Below are 13,664 nucleotides of genomic sequence, written 5' to 3'. Positions count from 1 at the left end.
AAATATTTTTGCATATTGTATTGCATGACCGCTCGGTCTTCCCCTTTAAGTGGGATTGAGAAACTAGTCCTTCGTGAGGTTTTCACCTCCGTATAGGGTGGTGGATCGCTTCCGAGATATATCCGAACCTATGTCTTTGTGAGATTTTCATCTCCGTATAGCTATAGGGAAATGTATTCCCTTGAATCGAACTCTGTCTATATAAGCCTATAATGGGTAAAGATCGAGGAATCTGCTGGTTCAAGTACCCTGTCTCTAGAACCGAACCATATGTAGTGACCTATAGGAGCTCACCCTAAGTAGAGCCACACCAAACCATTAGCGGTCGTTCGAACATGTGTTTTGCTTGTTATTTCTTGCTTGCATTAATTTCATATGAATTGTACTGACTTGTGTTGTTTTGCTTGTGATTACATGGCATTTCTTCATAAAGAAGGTGTCGGTTCAAGTTCGATTACTAAATAGAGAGCTTGTCATGGAGAACAGATTTCTTGATAAAGTGGAGGATAATGCGGTTGTCCGTATATGGTCGGAGAAAACTCAATTGAAAAGGGGAGATAACTTGACAGTGGGGTATATGTCAGAGTTATGGGACTTTACTCATATCAGCATGACACTGAATGATCTTCGGAAATTGAAGGAAATGTGGGCCCATGGGGAGATGAAGGCAAATAGCTATTTTATGATAATTACGATGATCTGCCCTACTTACTCAACATCAAGATAGACAAGCATCTGTTTCGAGCCTTGGCCCAGTTCTGGAATTCGGCCTACAGTTGTTTCACCTTCAAGAGTGTAGATTTGGTGCCCGCAGTAGAAGAATATACCACCCTACTTCGTTGCCTAAGGGTTCAGGTTGATAAGGCCTATTCTAGAGTTGCTAATGTTCCGGCCTTCGTGAAAAAATTGATGAATATCACCGGAATAAGTGAGTAGTAGGTTACGGCTCGGATCAAATAGAAAGGAGAAAGCAAATATATTCCTTGGAAAAGTTTGCAAGACTTGATTTTGGCATACCTAGACGTGAAGAAGAGAGTGAATGCTTTTGCTTTAAGTATCTACGGGTTAATAGTTTTCCCTAAGGCGCTGGGGCATGTAGAAGAGGTAGTTTCTGATCTATTTGACCTGCTAGATAAGAGATTTACACCGGTTCCCACGATTTTAGCTGAAACATTCAGGTCCTTGAATACGTACTGGAGAGCTAGTGAGGGTCGATTCATAGAATGTGTGCAACTGCTACTAGCTTTGTTCCATAGCCATTCTGAAAGGTAGACAAGTTGTCATATCGGGTGTTCTATGAGAATTACTCACCATTAAAGGAAATAGTGGTTACACCAAGACGGGATAACATATTAGAGGAAAGATGGATGGCAATCCTTCAAAGCCTCTAAGAAGAGGATGTCGAGTGGGGCTACACCAAGACAGGATGAGATATTAGAGGAAAGATGGATGGCGATCCTTCAAAACCTCCAAGAAGAGGATGTCGAGTGGAGAGGCCCTTAGTTGGTTTCCGACGAGATCTCATACCGATGTGGAAATTTTGACTGGGTCCCTCTACTTGGGATTTGGGGAGCCGTAGATATGCCCTTTTACTCGTGTTGAGGCAATACCGATCCAGACAGTTCATACCAACAACCCATGGGCTAGCTCAGTGCGAGTTTTCGTATAAAGGGGATAACTATAAGAAGAAGGTACGAGAAATGTCCAATGCTTGGAATCAGATTCACCGGATAAATAGATTGGCAGTAGGTCTGATAACGACCCCTGAGTATAATGGGTGGCGGAATAAGAGAATCAATGATAATATTCTCGAGACAAATCAAGAGGGCGCGCAGTTGATGGAAGAATATTTACAAGTAGTCCCATCCGAGTTAGAAATCATAAAGTTGGACTTTGAGAGAAGGAATGTAGAACTCGAAAAAAAGATGGAACAACTGGAAGAAGAAAAGATGCATTTGAGACTAGATGTCGATGTTCAGAAATTGGAGACCGAGAAATGGAGAAAAAAAAGAATAAAGCCGAGGAAGATTTGGATAGCCTAAAAACATATTACAAGAAGTTACGCCTATCGATGAGAACCGCGGGGTTGGGAAAAATGTCTGAACAATGGCGACACAAGATCCAAGAAGAGAAGGCCAAATTCGATCGATGGGAAAGAAAATATCAAGACGCTCAGGGTCAAAAAGAAGCCTTAGAAAGGAGTCTGTCAGAAGCCCAAAATGAGAAGGCCGGGTTAAAAGCCAGAGTAGCCGAACTAGAAAAATTGCTTCACCAGTATCGTAATCACAACTCTGCATTGGATCTGAAGGCGAGCTTGGATAAGATTGAAGAATTGAAAAGGAAGGTCGAAAAACTCGAGATTGCGTTACAAAATAGTGAGCTCCAGATTGAGCTCCTTGAAGCAAGTAATAAGTGGTGTAATGAGCAACTCTATTGATCTTAGAGTCAAATTAGGGACAGAGACTACATTATAGGTGAGGCTGTGGCCCACATTCGAGAGGTGGCCGACCATTTACAGACTTTAGCGGTTCAAGCAGATGTATTGAGTGTGAAATATGAATTAGAATCAGACCAGGGCAAAGAATTGGCTTGGTTGCTTAAGAAAGTTAAAACATTGAGCATTAGGGCTAGGCCGTATCTGTAATCCATTTTTATGTAAAGAATTTTGTTTTCTAGTAAAGTTGTTCTAAATGGAATTGAATCAGAGTTGATGCCTTTTTTTTTTGCATTCATGAATTTGCATTTCATCGCATCATATGTATTAATTTTTACAAAAAAGACCCTAATTAAAAAAATCATTTTAGTAATCTGGAAAACGAAAAAAATCTACCAAGTACGCGTCTTTACGGTACATGAAGAAAGACTAAAGCGATAGATAAAAGACTAGAAAGGTTGGAACAAATGCAGAAGGAGATGCAAGAACAGATGCAAGTACAAATGCAAGAGCAATTGGCTAAAATCCAGCAGAATATGAGGGACCAAATATTGGAATCCCAAAGGAACACGATGAATCAACTAACACAACTGCTGACTAGGGGACAGGAGAACGGAAAATGCCCTATGGTCAATACTGGAGATGACAATGAAGATCCTCTTTACCCTCTTGGTTTTACCCTGACAAATGCTCAGACACAAGCCGAGATATGCACGTAAAGGCCATCCGTTACAATCAGGCCCCAACAATTTCAGGCCGGTGCTTCAATGCCAATTAACTATCAAGCAGGCTCAGGCTCTAATCCAGGGGATAACCCAACTAATCCCGTAATACTTGATCTAGATTGACATGGTAGAGGCCGAAAGAGCAAGAATAGAGCTTCCAAAACAATTGGAAGATCGATGCAACTGGTTGGAGGATAAGTTCAAAGCAATGGAAAGTGCTGACTATTACTGTGGGATCGATGCTAAAGATTTGAGTTTGCTTCCAGACCTGGTGCTTCCCTCTAAGCTCAAAACTCCCGAGTTCGAGAAGTATAACGGGACTAGCTGCCCTGAAGCTCATATTACCATGTTTTGTAAACAAATGACTGGGTACGCCCCAAAGCTCATATTACCATGTTTTGTAGACGAATGACTAGGTACGCTAACAATGATCAACTATTGGTTCACTGCTTTCAGGAAAGTCTAGTTGGGGCAGCATCCAAATGGTACAACCAATTAAGCTCTACTAAGATCAATTCATGAAAGGACCTAGCTCAAGCTTTTATGAAACAGTATAGTCACATGATAGATATGACCCCAGATAGGATCATCTTGCAGAACATGGAAAAGAAATCAAATGAGAGCTTCTGACAATACGCCCAAAGGTGGAGAGAGGTTGCTAACAAGTCTAGCCACCTCTCCTAGAAAAAGAGACCACCATGCTATTCATCAATACCTTAAAAGCGCCATTCATCACTTATATGTTAGGGAGCACCACTAAAAGCTTCTCAGATATAGTGTTAACCGATAAAATGATTGAGAATTAGGTGAGGAGCGGCAAAATAGATGCGGGGGAAAGTACTAAGAGATCAGCCCCAAGGAAAAGGGAGAATGAGGTGAACAACATGAGCATATATAGCAAAGGCCATTCCAAGTCGATTACAGTGAGCCAACCAAAGACGGTAACTGCCAACCATCAGAGCACCCCGAGACAAGAATCCAATACGAGGACGAACATAGAAAGACCACAGTTCACGCCTATACCTATGACGTATAGGGAGCTGTATCAGAACCTATTCGATGCGCACGTAGTGTCTCCCTTTTACTTAAAGCCAATATAACACCTATATCCCAAATGATATGACGCAAATGCTCAGTGTGAATACTACGTTTGAATCACTGGGCATTCAATTGAAAATTGCACTGCATTCATAAAGTTAATTGAAAGTTTTATTAAAATGGGGATTGTAAAGTTTGACGACCCCTCCGCGCCTAATGTAGCAGGAAACCCGCTACCCAATCATACCGACCAAGGGGTAAACGGGATAAATGAAAGTAGAGGCAAGAAGGTCAAATATAAGGTTGTTAAAGTTAAAACCCTTTTGAAATGAGTTTAGAAGGAGATGATGAAAAGAGGGTTAATCGTATTGGATTTGGAGAAGAGACTTGAAGAAAAGTGGAACTACTATGAGTTCTATAATGAAGTGGGGCATTAAATCCAAAAGTGCGAGGAGTTCAAACCCCTAGTGTAAGACATGATGAACAACAAAGAAATGGAGTTTTATGAAGAGGTTAAAAGCCCTGAAGAGAGAAATATATGCGTGCCAGAAAGAGAATTGACAGCGTAGGTCCAAAAAGTCAACTACCCCGTAGTCATCATATCACGACCCAAAAATAATGAAGAGTGCGAATGCTACCAAAAGTCATAATCCAAAAACCTACTGTCTTTCCCTATAAAGACAGTAAGAGGGTTTAATGGAATTACGACTGTAATGTAACGATCCCAGGAAAGGAGAACCCGACTGGCACTTTAAAGGAGGACCAAGATGTGGGTTCCTATACGCGTAGCGGGAGGCACTACAGTTCAGTAAACGCAAGAACGGAACCCACAAAAGTAAAAGCTACAGCGGTCGACTAGAAGAAAGAAAGAACGACCAGGCCTAAACCTCCTATTAACGAGCCGGTCAATGAAGAGGAGGCTAAAGAATTTCTAAAATTTCTAAAGCATAGTGAGTACAGTGTTGTGGAGCAACTGCGTAAACAACTAGCTAGTATCTTGGTGCTAGCCTTACTCTTAAGTTCGGAGGTTCACCGCAGCGCGCTGATGAAAGTTTTAAACGAAACGTATGTCGCTAACGATATCTTCGTCAACAAGCTAGACCGCTTGGTTAGCAACATAAGCACTGATAACTTTATCGTCTTCAATGATGATGAAATACAACCCGATGGCATGGGATCAACTAAAGCTCTACACATCACCACTCACTGCAAAGGGGTATACACTACCAGGGGTGTTGATTGACAACGGATCGGCCTTGAACGTCCTACCATTATCCACACTAAACATATTGCCTGTAGATAGCTCTCACATGAAAGCATGCCAAAATATAGTGAGGGCATTCAATGGCATAGAGAGAAGGATAATTGGCAGAATTGAAATACATCTTCTGATCGTCCCAAACCCGTACGAGGTGGACTTCTTGGTGATGGATATTAAGCCTTTATACAACTGCTTATTGGGGAGGCCCTGGATACCTTCAGCAGAGGCGGTGCCTTCATCACTACACCAAAAGTTGAAACTAGTAACGGAAGGGTGGCTAGTGCGATAAATGCTGAAGAGGACATCATCGCAGCGGTGACCAGTGGCGCTCCATAACTAGAGGCAAACAATGAAGCAATCAAATGTTTCTTTCGATCTTTGTAATTTTTCAATGCGGCATTCATCATCGTAGGGAATAGGATCCCAATGCCTAGGATATCCAAGACTACAAGAATGGGCTTGCAGCTAACTATTGCAAAAGGGGCCTTATCGGGAAGAGGAATCGAAAGACATCTCCAGGGAAGGATTGAGACACCGATATTGAAGGACAAACAATATTGCTTCAGCTTAGGATTTAAGCCAGACGCAAGACAAAGAAAGAAGGAACTGGAAAATAAGCAAGAGAGAAGGAAAACACGGTTGAATGGAGAGGAGATCAAGTGGGAACTAATGATCTTTCCTTATATATCAAAGATTTTTGTGTTTGGAATGATCATTCACCCTGAGAGGGAGACGCCAAAGAAGAAAGCTATAGAAGGAACGTTGGGATATTTGGACATCAACGCCACATATGAAGAAGGGACTAGAGGAGAGAATTTATCGGGCATTCGCCCCTATGAGCCGGGAAGTGTTCTGAACAATTGGACTGCGGAAGAGATTCCTATAGTATTTAGAACTAACATAGAGTAATGTTCAAAACACACTTATAGCTTTAGGCCTAGGAGTAATAAGAATCCTTTTTGTGAAATAGGCATTTTTTCAAAATCGTTTTTCAATAAAATGCATATTTGCTATCATTTTTGAGCAGATATTCTTTCAATCTTTTCATTCGTAATTACACTACGCAAATAATTATTCTTAAATTCTTTTATTATTTGAACTTTTCTTCAAATATTCTTTTATTCTTTATTCATAATCATTACCATGCAAATAATTATTCTTAGAATCTTTCGTTCTTTGGATTTTTTTCCTTCACCTTCATAACAGGTCCCCGGATATCAATGATATGAGCGACGATGCTAATGACTTAGAGGCTTCTTTTGAGTGAGATCTGTGTATGGATGATTCTCAGGGTTTTGAAGATGACCTAGATTGTGACCTATCTCCTGATTTGTTGAGGATGGTAGAACAAGATGAGAAACAAATCTTACCTCATAAGGAGTCAATAGAAACCGTGAGTTTAGGAGAAGAGAAAAAAGTGAAAATCAGAGCTGGTATCACCGCAGAAACGAAGCGAGACCTTATTGAATTACTCTATGAATTCAAGGGTGTCTTCGCATGGTCATACCAAGACATGCCCGGGTTGAACACTGATATCGTGGTGCATCGACTCTCCATAAAGGAAGAATGTAAGCCAGTTCAGAAAAAACTCTGAAGGATAAGGCCTGACGTTTGTTAAAAATAAAAGAAGAGGTTAAAAAACAGTTTGACGTCGGATTTCTAAAGGTGGTAAAATACTCAGAATAGATAGCCAACATCGTCCCCATCCCTAAAAAGGATAGAAAAGTACGAATGTGTATAGACTATAGAGATTTGAATAAAGCCAGCCCAAAAGATAACTTCCCACTGCCTCATATTGATACCTTGGTGGACAACACAGCGGGTTTCTCATTATTCTCCTTTATAGATGGTTTCTCAGGATATAATCAGATAAAGATGCATGCTGAAGACATGGAGAAGACCACATTTGTAACTGTATGGGGAACATTTTGCTACAAGGTGATGCCATTTGGACTGAAAAATGTTGGAGCAACATACCAAAAGGCCATGGTAACCCTCTTTCATGACATGATGCATAAAGAAATCAAAGTTTATGTCGATGATATGATCGCAAAGTCTCGAACAGAGAAGGAGTATGTACAAGTCCTGAGGAAATTATTTTTAAGATTGAAAAAGTTTCAGCTAAAACTCAATCCAGCAAAATGTACCTTTGGAGCCAGGTCTAGAAAGCTGTTAGGATTTGTGGTCAGTGAGAAAGGGATCGAGATCGACCCAGAAAAAGTCAAAGACATACAAGAGTTTCCTCTGCTGTGTACTAAAAAAGAAGTTCGAGGATTCCTAGAAAGACTAAATTACATCTCTCGGTTCATTTCACAACTAATCGAGAAATGTGACCCTATTTCTTGTCTCCTTAAGAAACACAACCCAGGTGTATGAGACGAAGAATGCCAAAAGACTTTCAACAAGGTTAAACAGTATTTGTCCAATGCCCCGGTGCTGATGCCATCCAACTCAGATAAACCATTGATACTGTATTTGGTGGTATTTGAGAATTCCATGGGATACGTACTCAGCCAGCATGATGAGTCGGGAAGGAAAGAAAGAGTTATTTACTATCTTAGTAAAAAGTTCATTGGATGTGAGACAAGGTACTCACCAATTGAGAAGTTGTGTTGTGCCTTGGTCTGGACAACCCAAAGGCTAAGATAGTATATGTTGTATCATACCACTTGGCTTATCTCGAAACTGAACCATCTAAAATACATGATGGAGTCAACAGCTTTGAACGGAAGGGTGACCCGATGGCAAAATCTACTTTCTGAATTTGACGTAGTCTGTATGAGCCAGAAGGCTATAAAAGGGAGTGCGATAGCAGATTTTTTGACTAGTAGAGCTTTGGAAGGCTATGAGCCCTTAAACTTTGATTTCTCGAACGAAGACTTGATGTACGTTGCAGCCCTGAAAATGACTCTCAAGAAAACCACCATTGGAAGTTAAATTTCAATGGAGCCTCAAATGCAATTGGTAATAGAATCGGGGCAGTCTTGCTGTCCTTAAATAGAGATCATTATCCCTTCACCAGTAAACTGGATTTTGATTGCACAAATAACATGGCAGAGTACGAAACTTGCATTATAGGAATCCGAGTAGCAATAGAACGAAAGATCAAAGTGCTAGAGGTATATGAGGATTCTGCACTAGTAATATATGAGCTTAAAGGCGAATGAGAGACGAGAGACCTCAAATTGATCAATTATTGAAAAATAGTTCTGGAGTTAATGGAGAAGTTTGATGACTCAGTTTCTGTTACCTCCCACGAGATGAGAACCAGATGGCTGACGCCTTGGCTACCTTAGCTTCTATGATCAAAGTAAACAAACAAGAGGACATAAAGCCTATCTAAATGAGTGTTTATGAGGCTCCGGCTTATTGCTACAACATTTACGAAGAAGAGGAAAAAGATGATCACCCTTGGTATCACGATATATTGTGATATGTGAGAAATCGTGAGTACCCAAACCAGACAACCGAGACTGATAAAAGGATGTTGAGAAGATTGGCCATTGACTATGTCTTGAATGATGAGATCCTATACAAAAGAAGAAAGGATCAAGTGCTATTAAGATGTGTGGACACTGTAAAGGCGAAAAAAATTCTAGAAGAAGTCCATGAGGGCGTTTGTAGGACACACGCAAACGGCTTTATGATGGCCAGGCAAATTATGAGATTTGGTTATTACTGGTTCACCATGGAAGGGGATTGTATTAACTACGCCAATAGATGTCATAAGTGCCAAATCTATGGAGACAAAATTCATGTGCCTCCTTCGCCTCTTCATGTTATGACTTCCCCATGGCCTTTCTCTATGTAGGGCATGGATGTGATTGGGCCGACATCTCCAAAAGCTTTCAATAGGTATCGAATATCTTCGTGGTCATCGATTACTTCACTAAATAGGTGGAAGCCGCTTCATATGCCAATGTCACAAAGTCAGCAGTCAGTAAGTTCTTGAAGAAAGAGATTATATGTCGATATCGAATGCCAGAAAGGATCATATTAGACAATGCTCTGAATTTGAACAACAGCACAATAGCGGAAGTCTGTAACTAGTTTAAGATCAAACACCACAACTTGTCGCCTTATCGCCCAAAAATGAATGGTGCGATGGAAGTAACCAATAGGATCATCAAGAAGATTATGGGGAAGATGACTGAAACTTATAGAGATTGGCATGAGAAGCTACCATTCGCTCTCTATGCTTATCGAACGTCTGTCAGGACCTCTACTAGCGCAATGCCTTTCTCACTGGTTTATGGAATGAAGGCGGTTTTACCCATCGAGGTCGAGATTCCTTCCCTCAGAGTTTTGTCAGAAGTGAAATTGGATGAAGCAGAATGGATCCAGTCTCGATACGATTAGTTGAATTTAATTGAAGAAAAGAGGCTAAGGGCTATCTGTCATGGTCAGATGTACCAAAAATGAATGATGCGAGCTTATGACAAAAATGTTTTTCCTATAGAATTCCACGAGGGAGATCTAGTTTTGAAAAAGATCCTTCCAATACAAAAGGATTTTAGAGGGAAATGGATGCTAAACTAGGAAGGACCCTATGTGGTAAAGAAAACCTTTTCTGGAGGAGCATTGATTCTAGCCGAGATGGATGGTAAAAGCTTGCCCAATCCTGTGAATTCGGATGTTGTCAAGAAGTATTTCACCTAAAAAGGGAGAGGCCAAGGCGGAAACCCTCAAAGAGCACTTTGAGACCTTCTAAAAAAAGAAGAAGAAAAAAATGGAGCGGCCAAGGCGAAAACCCGCAAATGGCGCTTTGAGACCAAAGGGATTTTGAGCTGAAAACCCGAAAACGGGCTACTCAAATTTTAAAAATAGGGTATGTGGTAGTCTTGTTCTTTCTGAATTAGCAAGAAAGAGGAGCGTTACACCTTGGGGCATCAGCAAATACTTTAGATCTCCTAAACATATTGTAACACCCCATACCCGTATCCCATGCTGAGGTGAAGTACGAGGCATTACTCATCTCAATATCATACATTCAAACGACTTTAAGTAACAAAGACTCGATTCGAATCTAAACTTTTTCAATTTCTACCTTAACCATCTATTTACGAGCCTATGATCCCCAATTCGATCATTAGAAATTATTTGGGACCATTTCGGGTCATTAACTAATTTTAGAAAAATTTCCCTTTAAAATAGGGCACACGCCCTTATGGAGGGGTAACACGCTCGTGTGGAAGGGTAACATGCCCGTGTCCCCTACTTGTGTGGCCAATTTATTTCCTTAATTTTTCATAAATTAAGTGCAGACTTCACACGGGCTGGCCACACGCCCTTGTCCCTCACACGGCCTCGACACGCCCGTGGTGTAGCCCGTGTGTAAAAACCTTGACATTCTATTTTTGACGTTAGCAATTCCAAATTGTCACACGGCCATGGCACACGCCTGTGTGCTAGGCTATGTCCTCCACACGGTTGAGACACATGGTCGTGTCTCTGCCCATGGGAATACTACCATACATTCTGACTTCAAATTTTTAGATGTAGGGGACACACGGCCGGACCACACGTTTGTGGGGCTAACCGTGTGTCACACACGGCCTAAACACACGCCCGTGTGTCTACCCGTGTGGACAATATAAGGCTATTTTTCCAAGCCTCATTGCCACCCTTACTTGCCTATTTTCATACTAAAACCAACCAATACCAAAGCAAACATATTTTCTATAATCAATTCAACTACAATAGACATTCATGCAATCATGGAAATGTATTTTTTTATAAACTAAAAATGAACGTTAGCCATCATTTAAGGCTTAATGCAAAGTGTGGGGATCTATCATAAGCCAGAACATTTGATCACATCTTAAAGACACAAAATGATAAAATCTAAACCCTATACATGTCATATTCAAAAATATAAATCCAACTATACCAAATGTTTTGGCTGATAGTGTGATCGATATCTCTGACTGCAATTGATCCTTGAGCTAATTAGGCGGCACTGAAAGAAAAATGGAAAGAAGGAAGGAGTAAGCATAAAAGCTTAGTAAGTTGCATATATATAAATATACAACAACAATTTCATCAATGATCAACATGTTTATGACTCAAAAGTAGGCATAGATGTAACTTACTCATTACCAAGCTTGCACTTCACTGTTTATGAACATAGAGCTCATATCTCATACGTACCAATTAAGTACCTATAATCACTCATATCATAGTATTATACTTTCTTTATTAACTCAAAGTCATAACTTTCACCGTTGAACCACTCGAAATATTACCGAATATTTTATAACCTCAATATGGGATAAGTTGTCGATGCCATGTCCCAGACATGGTCTTACACTGGCTGTCATCATTGATGCCGTTGCATGTCCCAGACATGTCTTACACTAGCTCTTGCATATCCGTGCAAATGCATGTCCCAGAAATGTCTTACACTAGCTCATCTTATAGCTGATGCATGTCTCAGACATGTCTTACATTGGCTTACATCTCGAGGTTGATGCATGTCCCAGACATGTCTTACACTAGCGCTCGTCTCATTGTCGATGCCATATCCCTGATATGGTCTTATATTGGCTCTCATAATGTGGCCAATGCATGTCCCAGACATGTCTTACACTAGCTCATACACAAATGACCCAAGTGTCACAGTACGAATAACCGGTTTATTTCTTAGGGTTCCACGAAATTTCAACTATCACAACTGTTATTATTATGCAATCTAAATTCACAATCAACCAATTCATGGTATATCAATTCAAACACATGTAAAAACAATGTAGTTGTACTATTTATATACAACTTACCTCGGACTACAAAATGTAAACAACTCGTCAATCAATCTACTTGCTTGGCTTTCCCCCGATCTAGGGCTGGATTTGGTAAGTCTTGATCTATATTAGAAAAATGCACTCATTTAGCCACTAATCACATTTAGGCAATCAAAAATTTACATCTTTGGTAAAATGACCATTTTGCCCCTAGGCTCGAAAATTAATTTTTATCGAATTTCTTCACATCTCAAGCCTAACCGAACCTTTTTACTCTTATAGCAACTTCAAAATCTCACTATTTCATACACTAATCATTTATTTTGCAACTTATGCAAAATAACCCTTTTAGGTGTTTTCATGCTAACACCTTTCACAAAGATTGTTTAGAACTCTTCTAAGACTCATATTCTTCCATAAAATTTCAGAAAATAACATGAACATTCACATGGTGAAACCCTAAACTTATTACCATTTTGCAAGATAGTCCTATCATTTGAAAGCCCATGACACAAGCATGCCAAAAATGTAAAAATCAACAAGAAAATCATCAAGATCACTTACATTATGAGAGGAATAAGTTGCTGTAAATTTTCAGCTTTCAAACCTCCATATTTGCTGATATTTTTTGTGGAGAGAAGAGATGATGAAGAAGAAAAATAATAGATAGGCCTTAGGCATTATTTTATCACCAAATCATGACATCATTTACCAAAACCTTTGACTATTTGTTTCAATTCATCACATGGCTGGCCAAGCTACTCCATAAGGGTATATTTGCCCTTTAAAGACCCCCAATTTAAGTTCTCTAGCTATTTAACACATTTTGGCACTAAAATGTAACTTTTGTCTTTTATGCGATTTAGTCCTTTTTTTGAAATCGGGCTTCCAAACATCAAAATTAACTCACCAAATTTTTTTATGCACTAAAATATTCATGGTATAACTTCATAATAATAAAAATAATTTTCCCAACTTTGGATTTGTGGTCCTGAGAGCACTATTTTGACTAGGCCCTAAATCTGGCTGTTACACATATATCTAGCTCGAAATGGTCTTTGAGAAGTTTGAACAGAGAAGCTTGTGCTGCAATATCTGGGGCACCTATTTTCATCTTATTCATTTTTTACTTTAGCAAAATTTTCTATCTTGATTAATTTGTCCACTTCAAGCCTTGCTCTCAATAAAATTCTATTTTGTTCATCGTGATAGTCTTTTCAAGCGTTTTTCATTGAAACAATGATTTTTGGACTTATAATATTCACATAAAAGAAGTTCTATGTATTACTTTGAAAAGTTTCTAAATGGTACAAGAACTTGAAACAGGACCACTAGTCAGAACTAACCCAAATTCAAAAATTGGAAACATTGGAGGAAGGATAGTCCAAATTACAACTATCTCTTCAAATCTTCTGTTAGAGATACCGGCTGAGTAAGAAGGCACAGTAGTGTATTAGTGATAGATC

This window comes from Gossypium hirsutum, chromosome A13 (genome assembly GCF_007990345.1).
Source record: "Gossypium hirsutum isolate 1008001.06 chromosome A13, Gossypium_hirsutum_v2.1, whole genome shotgun sequence".
Lineage (NCBI taxonomy): Eukaryota > Viridiplantae > Streptophyta > Magnoliopsida > Malvales > Malvaceae > Gossypium > Gossypium hirsutum.
This window is presented reverse-complemented; position numbering follows the sequence as displayed.